The 18646-nt window shown below is 36.2% G+C and overlaps 2 long non-coding RNA genes across 7 annotated transcripts; one reads left to right on the plus strand and one right to left on the minus strand.

Moving 5' to 3' along the window:
• Nucleotides 1–14386: 14386 nt before the first annotated feature.
• LOC112196013 lies at nt 14387–15383 on the plus strand. Its single transcript, XR_002934880.2, has 2 exons — nt 14387–14538; nt 14646–15383. It is a non-coding gene; the product is annotated as an uncharacterized LOC112196013 (long non-coding RNA).
• A 271-nt stretch (nt 15384–15654) lies between these two features.
• Nucleotides 15655–18079, minus strand: LOC112198512. 6 transcript variants are annotated; one of them, XR_005809036.1, is made up of 6 exons: nt 17161–18079; nt 16997–17052; nt 16749–16897; nt 16531–16625; nt 16067–16135; nt 15655–15944 (listed from the first exon to the last, which is right to left on the minus strand). It is a non-coding gene; the product is annotated as an uncharacterized LOC112198512 (long non-coding RNA). The 6 variants fall into 6 exon arrangements; XR_005809037.1 differs by having other exon boundaries at nt 16749–17052; nt 17867–18079; XR_005809035.1 differs by having other exon boundaries at nt 16749–17052.
• Nucleotides 18080–18646: the final 567 nt, after the last annotated feature.

Raw genomic sequence — 18646 nt, forward strand, 5'->3', positions numbered from 1 at the left:
TTAGGGGGACAGAAAAAGCAAAAGACAATAGATGCATATTTCGATAAATTGTGGAATTAAGAAAATAAGTTGTCAAATTTTTTCTTTTTTCAAGAATAAATTTTTTCTTTTAATCAAATGCTTCTTAAAAACTCTTTATTCAGGTGTAGGAATGGCAATGGGTCTGGTTGGGGATGGGGATCACAATATCATCCCCATCTCCGGATTCATTATCCACCTCCATCCTCAATAAAAATATATTGGAGATTCTCCGTCCCCATCCCCACTGGGAACTAAGCATCCAAACCCGTCTCAAATCCCCAATAAGAATTTAATAGATCAAATAAATTTTGTTCTCAAATTGTCTTTTTAAAATCAAAATCTACAACAAATAAAATTAAAACATGATTAAATTCATAAATTATAATTTAGTGAGTGCAACAGTCAAAACACCGCCAATGAGTTTTGGCTCAGTTGGTAAGGGCGGACTAGTGTTGTAACCTCCACCCGAGTTCTATCCCAGCTGCCAACAAGCCTCGTTGGTTCGCGATCTATAAGTCTACTGTGGAAATCCATACTTGTGGGCTGTGCGACACTCATACGTAAGTCCTTCAGGGTTGAGGTTGCAGGCTTGCCCTGGTGATGGTGGTGTAGCGTAATCAAGCTTTCACCTAAACTTTTTGTAACCAAGAAGAAAAGAAGTCAAAACACCATTAAAGTAAAAGTGTAGCCATTAAAGTAAGGGAAAATGATCATTTACCCAATTTTAGCTTAAAAATTGTCCACTTACCCAAACACTCTAAGAGTTCATTTCCCTAATACCCAATTATGTATTTATTTTTGGGACAATTTTGCCCTCTCCTTCTTTGTCACTTAGAGAGAGAAGTGATCTGAGACCTTGCCGAACTCCTGTGACCAATGGCCTACTCCGGCGACCGGTGACTGACTGATGGGACTCCGGTGTCAGATTTTATTACCCCCCAATAATACCCAGTAATCATATTATTGCCCCCCAACAAACATATTATTGCTCCCCAATAAACTTGTTATTGGGGATCAATAATTAGTGAAAAATGAAGATGTTTTGAATTTTGAAAACTTTCGGAGGTTTATCCAAATAAATAATCTTATTATTGCCCCTCAATAATCTTATTATTGCCCCAATAAACATTTTATTGCCCCTCAGTAATCTTATTATTGTCTTCTAATAATCTTATTATTGCCAACCAAATCATAATGCAATCACTACTAGCAAAATTTCATTCCTTTCTTAGAGTTCACAGTTTACCACAAAAAATAAAATCACTATTGGTAACCTTTACTATCTCCTCACTCAACTCTGTGAAAGCCTGATTGCATTGTCACCGACACCTCCATCCGGAAAAACAGACCTGCCACAGCCCGCAAGACCGTAATCTTTAATTCCCAAGAAAAATCCATCCATGGCCGGCGCCACCACAAGCTTAATCGACAGATTCTCCACCGAAACCATGATTTTATCCCTCTAGGCCCAGATGGCCACCCATGCCCAACTTCATCTCTACACCCGTTTCATGCACACCAATCCCATAACTTTCACCAAGCCCAATCTGGCTCTCAAGCCCACTCAGTCCCTCTTCCCCTATTCCCACATTCTCAAACTCAGAATCAAATCGAAACGACAAATCTAGAGCTGCCGCCGGAACTCGTACCCTATCACCGCTCCTCATCCTCCTATTAGCGTTCTTAAGAGCTGTCGCTGATGAAGATTCCCGGTTAGCCTACGACGTCATCTAAAAGCGTCACCGACTACGAGCTCGACCGGAGCAACGATAATTGGCCGCAGCTTCTCTCTCTAAGGCTCCTCAAGGTTGACGGCGACGGCCACTGAGGCAGCACACCGCCGATCAGAGAGAGAGAGAGAGATAGAGAGAGAGAGAGAGAGAGTCTGAGGAAGAATGCTCACCCCTACAACAGTGTGGTTGCAGGTTTTGTGCACTAGTAAGGGGATTGTAGCGAACGGAGCTGGGTGTGCGGAAGTTGATAACTCTTTGTAACGGAAATCAGGTTCCGGATGTTACTCTGAACCTTTATTCTTGACACTTGTTATTCCGGAAGTTGTTGTTGAATGTTCATTGTGTTGTTAAGTCTATTATTTCTCGACTATTTGAAAATGACAAGTCCTCGATGAACAAAGTGAATTTGTAATTTCAAGAAGTTTTCACCTTAAAAGTATTTCAAATCTCCGCTGTGCGTTTACGAAAATTTTTATCAAACAAAAACATCTTGCAGTTCTCAGAATGTAAATCGAGTATTCGGTTTATGTTTTAGAGACTCACGGCACTGTGACGTGCTCAAGTTGGTGAGGTTCAGTTTAGGGCGTTACATTAAATATATGTATATAGTATTGGGGCGATTTGGAGATGGTGATCACAATACCATCCCCGCCCCATCCCCTATCTTAGATAGCGGGGATTGGGGATTCCCATCCACATTCCCCATTTGTCCCCAAATTCTCCTCCTATTAGGAGCGGGTATCCAACGGAGCTCCTCCCCACTGGGGATTTTTGCCATCCCTATTTAGGTGGGTAGGTTTGGGGAAACTGGGTTTTGGGATCTGTGTGAAACAGTGAGATATAGAAGAGTGAGTGATGGCATGGGATGGTGTCGATGTTACTGGCTCCAAAGCCAATGCCAAGGAAGGAAAACTGAGGAGAGGAAAGATGGTCAGGCATTAGAAGATGCTTGAAGACGAGGAAGCAGCAGCGAAGCCTGTGGGTCTAGGAGCTCCCAACAGGAAGAAGAAGGCAGCTAAAAAGAAGAAGAAGGCCGGGCTGCAGCAAAAAAGAAGAAGAAAGAGAAAGATGAAACTGCTGACAAGGACAAGAAAGACAAGAAAAAGAACGAGAAATCTACCCCAAAGCCCAAGGTCAAAAGATATCGAGGGAGGCGCCTCCTCTCGAGAAACGGGGGTGCATGTGTTGGTAAGAAACTGACTTTCTATTTGAGATGTCAAGTGTTCGAGCCCCATCATAGGTAGAGAGGGGTGGGGTTGGTTTAAAAATAAAAAATAAAAAAATAAAAAAAAAAACCTCTTTGTGTAAGTTCTTGTGTATTGTCACTTTGTAATTATTTTCTCAATAAATTTGAAAGAAAAAAAAGGCAAGAGAACCTATCTATGGATGATGGGATGAAAACTTAAATTTTCTTTTGAGAACGTCAATGGAAGATTTTCATTGCATCTTTAGTGAAGTCAGCCCGTTCCTCCTCATTAAGCAAAAAATAATGGAAGTACAAACTCCCAAATTGTCTCCTCCTCATTAAGCAAAAAATAATAGACTTACAAACTCTCAAATTGTCTTATGTAAATAGTTAAACCAACCCGCAAGTCATCTTAATCATTAAACATATGTGGCGGGTCCCGACCCCGAAGTGATATGTACGTAAGGTGCAAAATTGAGTGAAAATGTGTATTTGTGATACACGTTTGATACAGTTTTGATACATGTTTCTCTACTTAGAAATACGAGGCGACCCTCGCTATTCTGAACGAATGGGTGGAAAGCGAGTTCATCAAACTCCACGCTGATTAGAAAAAATTATATTAGTAAATAACATGCTGCTTTTCACTAAAAAAATTTAATAGTAAAAACTTTGTAATAAAAAGAGAAAAGAGGTATGTTTGTTCAAGATTCAATTCATTCTCATCATTTATCATTCCTTAGTCTTTCTATTTAAATTTGAGGTTTTAATGTTTGTTCAAGATTCAATTCATTCTCATCATTTATCATCCCCTAATCTTTCTCTTCTCTATGGAGAATTGCTCGATGATCACGTACTTCAAGATTCGTTAGCAAGAGGAAACCGATCGGTTTTTCCTCTTGCCAATGCGTAATGGCGCCGTCAACCACATCTATGCAAAAAATAAATAAATAAAAACTTTTAGATCAATTGTAATCATTAATCAAACAACTTAAGATTTCAAAGAACCAATGATTACCTTGACAATCGCTAAATATCATTGAGAGGGATCTCAAACAGTTTGACATTTTTGGTGTCTTTCACCTCATAAAACAAGTTTCCATCATGGAAATCGATGTAGATGCTGACAAAAGTATTGTCATTCTCCGGTAAATTTTTTGGACATTGTTTTCTTTTGGTCAAGGTGAACGAGGAATTGCACTTCTGTATTTCGGATGGTATTTAGGATGAACCTTAGAATTTGGAAATCAAATACGCCACAATATTTGTTTTAAAACCCCTTTATGTTTTAACAGACCCGACCTTACCTAAGGGTAACCTTGGCAGTAGTCCAGAGCCTAACAAAGAGAGAGGCACAAATTTTTTAAGATAAGGTTTTTAATATATATATATATATATATATATATATATATATATTTAATATGTATAAATATCAGCAGAGTAGAAAATGTAAGAAATAAAATAGAAAATTTATTTGCAGATTTTCAAACGCAATTATCTACGTCTTTTCTTCATCTTCTTCGAACTGCAAAACCATTATTCTAGCGTCTCTTACTCTCTCCAAACCTTGAAATCAAAGCAAATTTTCTATTTAAATTTGAGGTTTCAATGGTTGTTCAAGATTTAATTCATTCTCATCATTTATCATCCCCTAATCTTTCTCTTTCTATGTTTTTGTTTTTCTACTGTGATATGACAAATTTTTTCATCGATGTAGGCTGAATCATAGATCATAAAAGGTATTGGGTGTTCTTCAATTTTGATATTGAATGAAAAATTTGGATATTAAAAGTCTTGTTGCTTGGGCACGGATTTTTTTTTTTGCTGTGGGCACCAAAAAGCTCAGGACCAAGGCCATTTTAAAACTCTCACATCTTTCTTGTTTCTTTTAAAACCCCTTTTCTTATTTCCTTAATGCATTTTTACTCTTTTAGCCTTTATGATCGGAGTTATTGATTTCTAAAATAGGGTTTGATACAGTTTTTTTGTTATACATGTTTGATATAGCAGCATGACGTGGCGGACCCGAGCCTGAAAGGTGATTTGGCACAAGGTGGAAATATGTTTTGCTGATATAGGTTTGATACATGTGTGATATAACTTTAATACAATATGACGTGGCGAGCCCGAGTTTTGAGGGTAATTTGCTGCAAAAGTGAGCAAAAATTCATTTTTGTGCTACAAGTTTATCACAACAGTGTGATACATGAGTTTTATACAACATGACGTGGCTTTGGTCACTTTAGGGGATAGCTTGTGGGATCCATTTTTGATCACTTAAAGGCATTTTCACCTTTCAGTTTTTAGGTCCCTATGAATAGATCAATTCTTTAAATTTTCAATCAAATTGATAATTGTTAAGGCATCGTAAGTGTGATTTACAAAGATAAACATGAACAATTCATGTTGGATACATTTGGTTCATCAATTGATTCAATCTAGTTTCATATATTAATGGTCATCAATTTGGTTGAAAATTTGCATAAATGATCTATTCATGGAGTTCTGTGAATTGAACGGCCGAAATGTTGATATGTGATTACAAAATGTAGGTCCGACAAAAGATTCCTTAAAATTACCAAATTACCACTACAACATTTGACTCAACAATTTTCATCAGCAATACTATTGTCTAACAGTAATATTTACGATCTTACTATATCGCATTAGCTTTTTCAATGTTCACTTGATTGACATCCCAAAAACACCTTCAACTTTAATACCAATGTAGGATGAATATTCCAAAATATCTTATTCATCTCTCTTCAAAGTAATATATACTAGTTTACAGATACACAATCTAAGTAAGTAATATAATCCTAATTACAATAAATAATATACTCGTTGACTCACACCAACAATATGTTATAAGACATACATCTACTCTTTCACATTTTAAAGCTTAATGATTATGGCAAGCAACCCTTTTTCAAGAGAATTTGAACCAAGAATGGATATCTGTTTTGTTTGTTCTGACCTTAGCCCTAGTTGATCACTAAAGTTATTTCGTATGTGTTTGCCTATAGATGTACCTATTAAAATCCAAATTTCAAATCCTGTAATTCTAATTCAAATAGAAGCTTCTCCAAATTACAACACAACCATGTGAGACACAAATTTTAAATGTTGTCTGGATTCTAATATCACTTATTATGCGAAAACAATGAACAAGTCTCACATACATATATAATGCGAAAGCGACGAACAAGTCCTTAAACCTTAAACCCTATATATATAATGCCAATATTATCACAATTTTAGCCACTTTGGGAGAAACATATATGGAGTTTAATACCAAAAAGGCTCAACATAAATATGTGTGGTCCATTCCTTATAACCGAAAGATGAATCTTCATTTTCTTGATGTGAGATTCCAAATTTTCTACTCTACACCATTAATTCTAACGTTCTACATCTAACTTGTTATTTGTGTTCATTCCTCATTCTTCTCATCTATTATAATTGTGACATTTTTTCTCTTTGTAGAACAATTGTTAAAATTTTTTTGAGTTTTGATAAAACCTATATAGTTAGACCTAAAGTAGATATCATTTTGTTTGATCACAAAATTGAAATAAGAATATACCCACAATGACATTGTCAATACTGTTCATTTTTTGAAAGGTAGTATATTGTTTTTTTGAATCGATGTTGTGGTCTATTGAACCTTCTTCTTTTTTATAATCAAAGTAAAATTCATTCAATAAACTAATATGAGCTAACAACAATCATCACAACACCCATTACTCCATTAGGGATTATAACAACATCAATTAGCATCAATAAACTAAAAGTAATTATTCTCACTTGAAAGAGAAGAGACTAACATGTCAAACGATCTAACGATTGGGCTAAAATTAATTAAGCAACTTACCAAGCCAAAATGACCACAAATAGCAATAGTTGAGATAAGTGGCCACAATAGTGAACTATTAGGTGAGCCATCTTAGAATCTCTGAATTACATCAGTACAGGTTGATACCAAACGTACAGCCTTAAACCAACACGAAACTGGATCTCATTGACAATGGACAGCTACCGACTCTAGACACGTATCGAAATCTATGACAACAACCTTGATAAAAAAAGTATGGGCTTATGTGAGATCTGAATACGTATCCATAGCCCAAAAACAACCAAAATTCTGCAAGCAAAAAAGTAACTATAAATTGAATGCAGACCTTCATAACCCGACAACTACCATCTACCAACTCAACTATCTCATCACCAGGTCTGAACACCTTGCTAAAGAGTTGCAGTTTCCAAACCCAATTTTTCACTCCACCGAACAACCAACTCGATTGTGAACAAAACTTGTTGATTTAATGATAAAAAAATAGTCACATAATTGCTTTAAACGGATCGCGACTTGCACTTGCAAGTCAGTGCATGTCTAACTATCGCACCTCCTCTCTCACCAATGGGAAAATTTTAAATTATAGGTGAAATGAAAATTGAACATGAGCAAGCCATGCCCACACTTATCTCATCATTCGAGTCATCACCAACTCACAACCATTGCTGCAATACCAATATCGATTGTCCGCTTATGTCTTCAACCTCCTTCAGTTGCACCATCCACGCAGATCACGATCCACCAACTCGGCTCCACCTAGACCTAGTATATAGATTTGGGAAGTCCCCGCCACCAACAGTCACACCTAATCTCAATACCAAAAGTTTAATCCTATCTGATTCAATCTTGACCTCTACTACCCAAGATAAATTCTGATTCCACTGCTCTATCTCCAGATTAGGTCGTTTACCACTAGTGATTACCTCTTTGATTAGTTTTGACATGAATCCACCATCATCCACCTTCGACACCAGACCCATTTGTCAATCCAAGCAACCGAAATCGATGTACCCTTTATTAATAATCGTGGAGATTTGGTCAAGATGTCGACAAATCTTACAACCTTCATAATTGACAAACTTGTTTGACAATTGTATCCGTAGGACGCGTCACCGAACAGAGGATGTGGAGCACATTTTGTGAAAAGAAAGGGTTTCAAAGGCTCAAGCCCCATAGTTCCTTTAGAGGGAGAATTTTATGAGGTTTTCTCTTGAATTAATAAAATTTGTCTTGATTAAATGTGCAATTTTAGTCTTTTGAGAACTTTTGATTATACATGTTTCTATTTGTCATATGTACATACACAAATGAGTTAATATCTCTTTTCTTCTTCAGTTCCTAAGGCAAGGAAGAAATTTTGTCATTTTTTATTTGGTTTTAAATGGGGTAAGAAAGTTATAGTTTTTTTATTAAATAAATGGGCAAATTACTGTTTAGTCCCTGAAGTATGGCTTCATCCTCGTTTCAGTCTCTGCCTTTCTGATTTAATCCCAAAAGTCCCTGAACTCACAATTTTTAGTCCAACCAGTCCATATCCTCCATTTCCTCTGGTTGCTCGATGATGTGTCAGTCATTCCTTGCCAGCTCAGCGCCGCGTAAGACACAGATTGTGTAAAGTGACGAGAATGTCCCTGCTTCAGTTTTTTTCCAAAATTTGACTACAAACCCTCAAAGCAAATCAAACCTGAGAGGGATTTCTTCAATTCAAACGAGACCAGCCAAATCAACACCAAAATTTCCATATTTTCTCCTCTTTATTCCCTCTATGTAGTTCTCAAACCAAAATTGTGAGATTTAGCCATCCAATCATCCAAAAACCCTAGAACTCGAAATCAATTTGGGGGTTTTTGTGATTTCTGCATTCTAAGTCCAAATCAAGGTAATCTCCCTACTAATGTAACCTCTATTCATCCGATCTATACTTATTTTTTATCAAATTCGAGTTTTTGATTTCCATTTGTGATTTTCCCTTAAACCATGAGGCTAGGCTACGGGTTTGGCAATGATTTGTGGTAAGGATCTATCCCATGCAACCTTATTTCGAGTTTTTGGTTATGACGTTAATTTTTGGATGGATTTGTAGATGAAGAAGGCTAAGGAGGAGGAGAGGCTGTGAGTTTTTGGAGAAGAAAGGGTAAGGATTGGGTTTTGGACAAACCCTTGAATTTTTGGAGTTGTTTTGTTGATTTTAAATTTTGTTGAGTTATTTTGGTGGTGGAAAATTGTGAAACGTGGGATCTTTGAGGAGGATTTAAGTAGTAGGATTTATTTGTTAAGTTTTCAAAGTGTTGAGAATTTGTGTTGAAGATTTTGGTGGTTTTTTTGTTGTGTAATTTTGACCAAAAGAAAAAGAAAGGGAAAAAGAAAAAAAATAGTCTTTATTTTGGAAGAAAAAAAATAAAGAAATGAGTAAAAGTTGAATTAAAGGGGTTTTACCGTGGTAAAGTAGTAAAAGTGAAAAGGGTAAAAGTAAAGGTGAAAACCACAGTAAAAGTAAAAAGGTGAAAAAGGAGGAGCAAAAGAGTAAAAGTAGAAGTAAAACTTTATTTATAATTATTTACTTATTTATTTTTAAAATAAATAAGAGATAATGGTAAATAAAGGGGTACTTGGTCAAAAGTCAGAAGTCAAAGTCAAAGGTCAAAAGTCAGCTCCAAGGGTTGACCAAGGTTGACCAACCTCGTAAAACGCGATGATCGACTCGACTTTCGTCGCTCGAATTGACGATAGTTTAATGGATCAGTAAGGATGTTTTCTTTTTTAAGAAAGAAGTTAGTTTTCCAAATTGGTAAAAGTTGAAAGAAATAATAAATAACCTCATTAAAATAAAAATGATTTAGTATGCGCAATTACTTAGAGTTAGTCACGATGTTTATCCGGATAATTACTTACAAACTAAGTAATGGTTTAGGAAACACGATCTTTAAGGAAGCTCAAGCAGAAAGCACTGTGGAATACGCCCGCATTTCCAGGTAGGGTGAGTTGTCATTTCCTTGTTAGAGGCTTTTCTATATACATGGAATGCTCTAGTATAATAGTATGTTACCTATAAGTACGTTTTTGGTTATTCATTAGTCGATACCTCGTGAAAACTGTGTTTTCATAACTGATAATTGTTGGTTGCGAAAATCGAGGCTAGACTTGCATGTTGAGATATTGTACCCCACTGTATGTTTGTACTTGTGACCTGAAAGTGAATGGCACCTAGACGCGTTGATTCCTAGTCATCCCACGGTGTCGATAACCGTGAACCTCTGGAGGGGGCTGTGCTCCTATGTGCGTCGAGAAAAGGTAAGTACAGACGGTGAACCAGTCATAAGACACTCAAGGCCAAGAAATGGACACTTTCGCTACTCGTAGTCACAAGGACTACAGAGTAGTTGGCCGGTTCTCAAAGAATGACGAATCGGTCCGTCACCGATTGTTTTAGATTAGCCGGCAGGTAAGTATCTCGGAGCTCTAAGTGGTGTGAAGCATGCTGCATATAATTTTCTAAAAAAGACAACGATAATTGTTTTTGTTTGCATTTGTTTTATTTGATTTTACAAATGCGCACAATCTATATTCTAGTAGCTATGTTTTACTTATTAGTTTTCAAACCTAACTAAGGTTGGGTCGGCCCCTATTGGGCTAGCGAGGATGAAATGCTCACCCCTACATTTCATGTTACAACGAGGTCACTCCGGACGATCTGGACTAGAAGTGGGTCATTGACCGAGTTCGTGTGTTGCTGTCCCTGTTGCTTGAAGTCCTCCCCTTTGGTATTCTATCAATTTACCCGCTATCCTTTTAATGTTGAACTCAGTTGAATTCTGCGAGGTCTACCTACCTGGGAGCGTGCCTCACTCTATGTTTTATTGTTGCTGTTGAACTCCTTTTATTTCTGTTATGATGTAAGCCCTAAGACGTCATAGTGCACTTGCCTACTTTATTTTGAAGTATTTCCAGACTTGTTAATTTGAATATTGGGTTGTTGATCAAAAGTCATTTCTGAAAAGTTTTAATTGTTTTCTTACTTTCTAAAAATCGTATTTCAAAAGGCCTTATAGTATTAAGTTGGTAGGTCTACGAAAATTATTCTACGCACCGACGGTGCAAGTGACCCGACAGTCAATATATAATCTCAGCCATTCATTTGATCCAGCCATTCATTTGACACTAACACTATACTAACGCCGTTAAGGAATTGAAACTCAAAAACAATCTGGTCAACATAGTAGAAACCCATGAGATGAGTAAAATATTTATCTAATTTAATCAGGGTAAAATCTGGGAGTCAGAAGCTGGAGAAGTCGGGCACATGGAGGTTGTCTGATTATGAGCCGCCGACGATGACAAAGAAGAGATTGAGGATGCTCCTAAAGTTCCTCGTGGCTAGGCCTTTGATTGTTCTGTCTCCGATTGCTTCATCTAAAGTTGCCCAAAAGTGTTTGATGAAAAGCCAGCGATCCAGACCACCAGCAACCGAAGAAGACGAGGTGATTATCAAGGCTGTGGTGGCCAACTGAATCAAATCTAGCTGTTGGGTATATAACCATTCTTGTTGGGATTGCTTGAACCTGATCATTGTACTTGACGGAAGAGATTTCTCAGTCCCTATGGCCACAACTGAAGGTTGATAGGTGCTCAGTACCAACGGTTGCTGCAAAGCTTCAAGATAAGGGGGTCGAAGATGAACGGGCGAATAAGGAAATCTGGATTCTGGATCTGGGTATGATAAATATCAAGATGGAAGAATGTTGCACACCACCAATTGTTGGAACAGTGGCTTCGAACCATGCTGTTGTTTGTTTTCTCCTTCTTTTTTTGTTTTTTTTCCCTCCCTCTGGTTGTCTTTTCCTTTCTTTAATTAGACTACAACATAAATAAATAAACAAAATATGTTAGTTACAGAAAGTTGAAATAAAAATATTTTCATGAACATTATATTTATATCATTTTCGCTGTGTGGATTCGACCCACCTCAATTTCGTCCTATAGTTATTTTTTTCTTTAATAAATTACATTAATATTTTACTTATTAAAAAAATATAAGCTGGACCACATTTTTTTTTCCTTAAAAAACCTACATATTATAAAACTTTGGTTACGAGCATTATAGAACACAATTTTATTTTTTTTTTTGTGAATTTTTTTTATAGTTAACGGTTGATCATGTGGATCGTGACCTAAACGAATACCAAATAGGATAATTTATATATTGTAGATTTATAACCATTTTACACCATAATGATCACATCCAACAGTCCGATTAGCAAATTTCTTTTTTCTTCCACATTGTTGGTCTTGGAAGATATATATTTGTTGGTTATCTATGAAAAAATTTGACCACACTAGAATATTCAACATTGGCTATATATAATTTGCATAGTAATATGAACCGTGTGAAAATAGTCCTATTTGTCATCATTTACGCCTTTATTAAGAAGGCCAACTGTTAATAACAGCCATCTATAAATATTTTTTTTTTAAATGATAATAACAAATCATTCAAACTCCGATTTTCAAAAAATGTGCAATCATGGGATTTAATAGCCGAGTTTCAACTATTATTGTACAAATTTTCAACCTAGAAGCTCCTCTAAATTAAATTGCTTTTGGATAAATTTAATGAGTAAATAGGAAGGTATAAATATATATTTGGTTGACTACATAAATCTGGTCAAATCAATAACGAATATGGCTAAATTTTCTAGCATATGCATATAATATCTCAATCATCACATCTAACTGTCAGTTTGAACAATTTCTTTTTTGTCGATCATGTTGATACTGAAAAATGGTATACATTTTTATATAACCAATGAAGAAGGAAGACAATCTTAGTAGGCATCTTAAAATTTGTTTCGATCAGAGAAACAAAAATGAAAAATAGTACGGAAATACTATAAAAACCAAACTAATTGGAAAGAGTACGGAATTAAACCACAATTCAACGACTGATTTATTATATCATCGCATCCAAAAGTCGGTTTTTCTAGTTTATTAAGAGTTGATGAGGAGTACTCTTGTTGAAGACTAATTGAAAATTATATGATCATAAATGTAACTTCGGTTGACCAAGCGGATCGAAATTGAAACAAAGATGAAATTCATTGTATTTTTTACTACAGGGAAGAAATATTCGAATCATCTTATCCAATGGTTGATTTCTCCAATTTCATTAATCTCGATGGGGTTGCCATTTGAGGAATCTAATATATAAACATAGGGTTGTAAAGTTAACAATGATTGATCAAGTGGATCGAAGTTAAAACGAAGACGAAATTGACTAAATTTTTTTACAACAACCACAAAACGTTCCAATCTTCTCATCTGACCGTTGGTTTTGCCAGATTCATTTTTCTATGCGTCGTCACTTTTTGAAGGTCAACATCACTTTATATGCAATATGCAAATTAGACAACACTAGTAGACACATCGGTATTTCTTGTGATTTGCCAACTCGGACTTGAAAATTTTTGTTTTCAACCCTTAATAGGTATCCACCATGCAATTATATACACCATATGAAAAAACTAGCATGGTTCGTGGTCGATATGACATCAGTCAACCAAATGGTTATAAATGCTACTTCGGTTGACCAAGTGGGTCGACGTTGAAATTATGATGAAATTGGCTAATTTTTTTTTTACAAAAAGCATAGAATATTCAAATAATCTCATCAAATGGTTGATTTCTCAAGTTTCATATCTCATGAAGGTATTGTCCTTTGAAGATTTTAATAAATAAATATTGGATTATAAAGAAAACATAGGCTGACCAAGTGGATCGAAGTCGACCCGTAAACAAATTTTGCGATAATTGTAAAATATTCTAATGATCATATCCAAAGGTCAATTTTTCAAATTTCGTATGTGTTGATGGGGTTGACCCTTGAGGTATAAATGTATATTCAGTTGACCACGCGGATCAAGATTGAAAAGATGACGACAATGGCTAGAAATTTTACCATGTACCTATAACATCCCGATCATCATATCCAACGGTTGATTTGACCAATTTCTTTTTCCATGATCATGTTGATTTTGAAATATATATATTTCTATACAACTAATGAACAAGTTACACAATTTTAGTAGGCACATAAGAATTTCGTGCAATTTAAGAAATCAAAAAATGAAAAATGATAGATTCAATCTTGTCCATATATTTTTCTGGTAGAAATATGCACAATGTGAAAAAAAATTGGCTTTGTATGTCGTAATTCCGGCCTCAATTTCTAATTTTATCTTTACCAAAATATCTTGTCACTAAAACAACAAAAAAATCGATATTTGAGCTATCGTGACCGTACACTATTATGAGTAATGATTCTTTTGAAAGCTTTCATTGTATGTAAATGTATCACACTACAAGAAATTTGACACAATTTTAATGTTGTAATTGAAATTTTTTTTTTTTTTGTTGAAGAAATGAAAATATTGTTTTGTGAACACAAAAAAGAAAAAAGAAAAAAGAAAAAAGAAAAAAGAAAAAAGAAAAAAAAGGGATATTTCTCAATTACGGGGAATTTTAGCAGTACGTTGTTGAATATTTTATTCTATTACCGCTTTGCTCTCATCCTCTTCGTTCTGAGGGCGCGAAAGAATTGAATTAGAACTCAAAAACTCCCGCCACGAATTTGTTCTCCCGCTCCCTAAATTTGAGTTGATAAAAACCAAAGTGGTGGAGAAAAGAAACAGATAGTCGGTCTCAGAGGTCTCCCCCATCTCTATCACTCTTGACGCATCCCATTTCTGGTTCGCTCTCTTTTTCTATAGTCTATCCCAATCTCTTCTCAATTAGGTTTGAAATTGTCAAATTCCAGTCCTATTTCGTCTCTTTAACTCTTCGATTTTGTTTTTAGATTCCAGATCTTAGAGATTCAAGCAACCAGTGCACTGATGTCTGGGCGTGGAAATGGATGCAAGGGTTTGGGTAAGGGAGGAGCAAAACAACATCGTAAGGTCTTCCATGATAGCATCAAGGGCACCAAGCCATCCATGGCGAGGAGAAGGAGATCGGAAAGCAGGGATTGAAGAAGAAACTCCTCAAGGAAGGTGAAGGCTGGTTCAACAAAACGTGTTCGACAAAATGATTCTAAATTGCTTTCTTTTGAGGTTACGAATTTGGGTTTAACCTACAACAGGTTTTGGTCTTTTTTTCTGTTATGCCACTAGTGATTGATCTTAATTACCACTGACTAAAGTATTTGGGTAACTAGACATCACGGGAATGAGTGAGGCTAGAGTGTTCAGGTGGTGACTTCCACCAAGGAGGCATATTACGTGTAAAGCTGCGGTTGAAATGGGGTTGTTTCCAGTTTATCAGATGGAGACCAAAGAAGCTAGTTCCGGGTACAAAGGGAGTCATGAAATGTACCGACTTGTGAGAATAGTCTAGACCGTGAAGTAGGGCCTTTAAGTATATTGTAAAGGTTTCTGTAAATCCCAGAGGATAAGTGCAAATAGGAATTCAATAGTTTTTTGTTTGTATAATCACCATATGGCTTCCAGTTAAGCAAAGAGACCATTTTTCTATTTCTTTCGACTTACCCAAAACATTATGTATGGCATATATGCTCTACTTTCCCTCTCTGAGGAAACTTACCACTGTTATGGCATACTTCTTTCACGTTAGATTATGCGGAAAGCAAAATTATGGTCACTCTTCATAGAGGGAGTCATGAAAGGTATTTTCCGTTACCAGAGTCATGAAAGGTACTGACTGACAGATAGGGACTCTTCAAGTGTTCAGATCCGGTTGTTTATAATTAAAAAGGTATAACTTCTCATCTCAACAGACGGTGCAAATAGGCACACTCTTTTCTACGTGGAATGAACTGCAAAAATAATAACTGGAGTTTACAAGAGCTCTATCAAAGACGAAATACTTTTGAATTGCAACTTCTACACTAAAAACACATTGGATCTTGATTGGCTGGTTACATATCTTAAACCCATAACATGAGTTCACTTTATTATACTATACAACTGACATCGCATCTATTTTTTGAAAGGAATGAGATTGTTTTAACAAATAGAATGATTAAACTAAGACTTCTGCAAAAACAAATTCAGGAAGGGAGTGGGGTCTTCCAGCAATCAAGATGCATACGCAAACTACCACCTTTTAACCTCCAGGCTCCAGCAGTCTTCTCCTTTCCCTGCACAAGTCCTCTGCATCTTTGTCAACCAGGATTATGTAACCATTTGAAAAATCAATGAGCAATGAAAATGCTTGCACTATATTACTTGACGAACAGTTAGCTTGTAATTTGTTTCTCACCTCTTTCTCCAATCTTTTTAAGTTGTCCTTCAGGTAGCATGAATACAACATTTAAACTTTATCCATTGCCTGTAAAGAAACTAATAATCTATTCAAACGAAGATTAGAACATAACGATGTTACTAACATATCAGTAAAAACGTTTATTAAAAGCTCAATACTAGACGAATAAAGATACAGTTCTTCATGAGACTGCCACGAATAGAGACCAAGAAACTGGAGATTTTAACATATTGTCTAATAGTACCAGATATTGGGACGCATTGCAATCACTAAATATTAGGACATAAATACGCATAAGAATAGGATTGATACATGTTCATATTTAAAGAAACATTTAATTATATAAAAAACAGTGTGACTAAAGATTTATCAAGCTCCAATTACATAACTTAAAAACAAGATCACATGCTCATGGAGAAGAAAACAAAAACCAGCAAAAGAATTGAGCACAGTTACATTACATTTGGATCAAACGGATTAGTTGACAATCCATGACTGATATCTCTTCAAGGGCAACTTCAAACACTTGTTTTCACAATAATGTGGTCTAGCTTTCCTGCATAGACATATTTCAAAATATAAAGAAGCAGGCAAGCCAATTAGTACATGAATGAAAAATCTGCAACTTGGAATGAATAAAAAGAGAGAGAATTAGGCAAATGAGAAATTGACCATCTACCTGAAGATTCTCTTCAGCTGCGGTTTGCTTAACCCCTTGATAATGCTGAAATTACAGCCTCTATATATAAGGTTGTATTCAATTTAATGGTTGGTCACATATCAGCAAAACCTCCATTGTACTTCAGCCAGATTTATCTATTACAATTGCTAAATGTGAAGCAAGCAAAATGAAAAAAATCCTCAAAATCAAACATGCTCATATACATGTATCCAATCAAACCAGGTCAGTAAGTTGTTAGCACATACCAGATTATCTGGCAACAACCTTCTATGTTTACATTGCCTTGGTAGTAACCATTTTTCTGAGTTAAAATTAGGATAAACTTTTAGCCAGAAATTTAAAACTGATAAAAAAAATTCAGATCTACGAGGAAATTCAAGACTATAGATACTAGATATGTAATATTTACACGCACTCAGCAGAGCCCCAATCCCTTGCGCTGGTTGGATTTTGTCTGAAATTTCTTCTCTTAATACAGTTAGAATAGTCGACCCTACAACCCTATTCAACACCATTGCGTGACCGGACATATAGTAAAAATGGCCGTACATCTGGTCCTCTAAACACCTATGCAAGTATCATTGTGCGTGTTGATATAGCAAACTCAACTAAATAATGATTTTCTTTGTCTTCATTTCACTATTTTACCATATTTGATATTGCAGTCAACCCATTACAGTTTGTTGGAACCAAAAGAAAACGGAAAAAAAAAACTCAACCCATTACAATTATTCGCAATGAACTACTAAGGATCAACCATAATCTTTGATATTGTTTTCAATTTTTGGGCTGCTGCCAACAGTGATCTACCTACGCTTTAGCTCAATTAATACAAAAAGAAATATGAGTCAGAGTAAAGCTTTTGCTTAACTAATCGTTACCCTCAAACTGCAACGGCGGCGATGAAGGGGTGACCCAATGTCTGAGTCACAACCACCAAAACATTCACTTAATCCAAGTTCATTATAGCACAATCATGTAAAACTAAAATCTCAAAAGCATGTCAAAATGTCAAATTCTACACAAACAGAGAAGCATCAACGATGAGGATAAGCTTATTACAATGCTCGGTTTTGGACGGTCAAATCTGTCGGGTAATTGAAGCAAGTTAATACCTTTATGAAGCTGCCTAACCACAGCCTTGCTTCCACCGGCGTCTGAAAGTTCCTCAGCGTCGTGCCCTCAACCTTTCCCTCACTGTGAACAAGCCGAACCCAAATCTCGTATATTTGAATACCACGACCACTGGGCTGTGCTGTGTAGCTATCCTACAAATTTCTGCAATTTTTTTTTTTTGAAAGGAATTTCTGCAATTCTTTGCGGCATAGAAATTGAAAGATCGGGGGGGGGGGGGGGGGGTGTTGTGAATTAGGTTTCAGGTCGATCTCAACAACCACGTGCTTGCCAACTGCTCGTGGTAAATTTTGTTTTTACAACACTTTATTTTTTCGGTCTTCGTTTCAGTTTTCATCGCTAACCATGAATACCAACGTCTGTTAGCACACGTGACTTGCACACTGCTGGTGCAAGTGACCCGACGGTGCATGGAATCCTCTCCGGTAGGTCTACGCTACGGCTACGACGTATCGAGCTCATAGTGGCTTAATATTATGGCGCTATGGTATCCCATTCAGGTCGCCATAAAGTCCATCCCTTCCGACCACCATACACAGTCGCAACCCATGCACCAACACTGAAACATTGAGGTAAATCTAAACTCCCCTATCATTCTCCTAAATATGAGAGATCTACCTGCCTTGAAACCATAATGCCCCAAAACAGAATCCAAAGCACAGAATACAAGGATCACAAGTACCACATGTAAAATACCACGCGTCGATTGGGTACCAAAACAAGACACAACTGACAGTGCTAGGGAAGCGTGTTGGTTCCAA

This window comes from Rosa chinensis, chromosome 4 (assembly GCF_002994745.2).
Source record: "Rosa chinensis cultivar Old Blush chromosome 4, RchiOBHm-V2, whole genome shotgun sequence".
Taxonomy (NCBI): Eukaryota; Viridiplantae; Streptophyta; class Magnoliopsida; order Rosales; family Rosaceae; genus Rosa; species Rosa chinensis.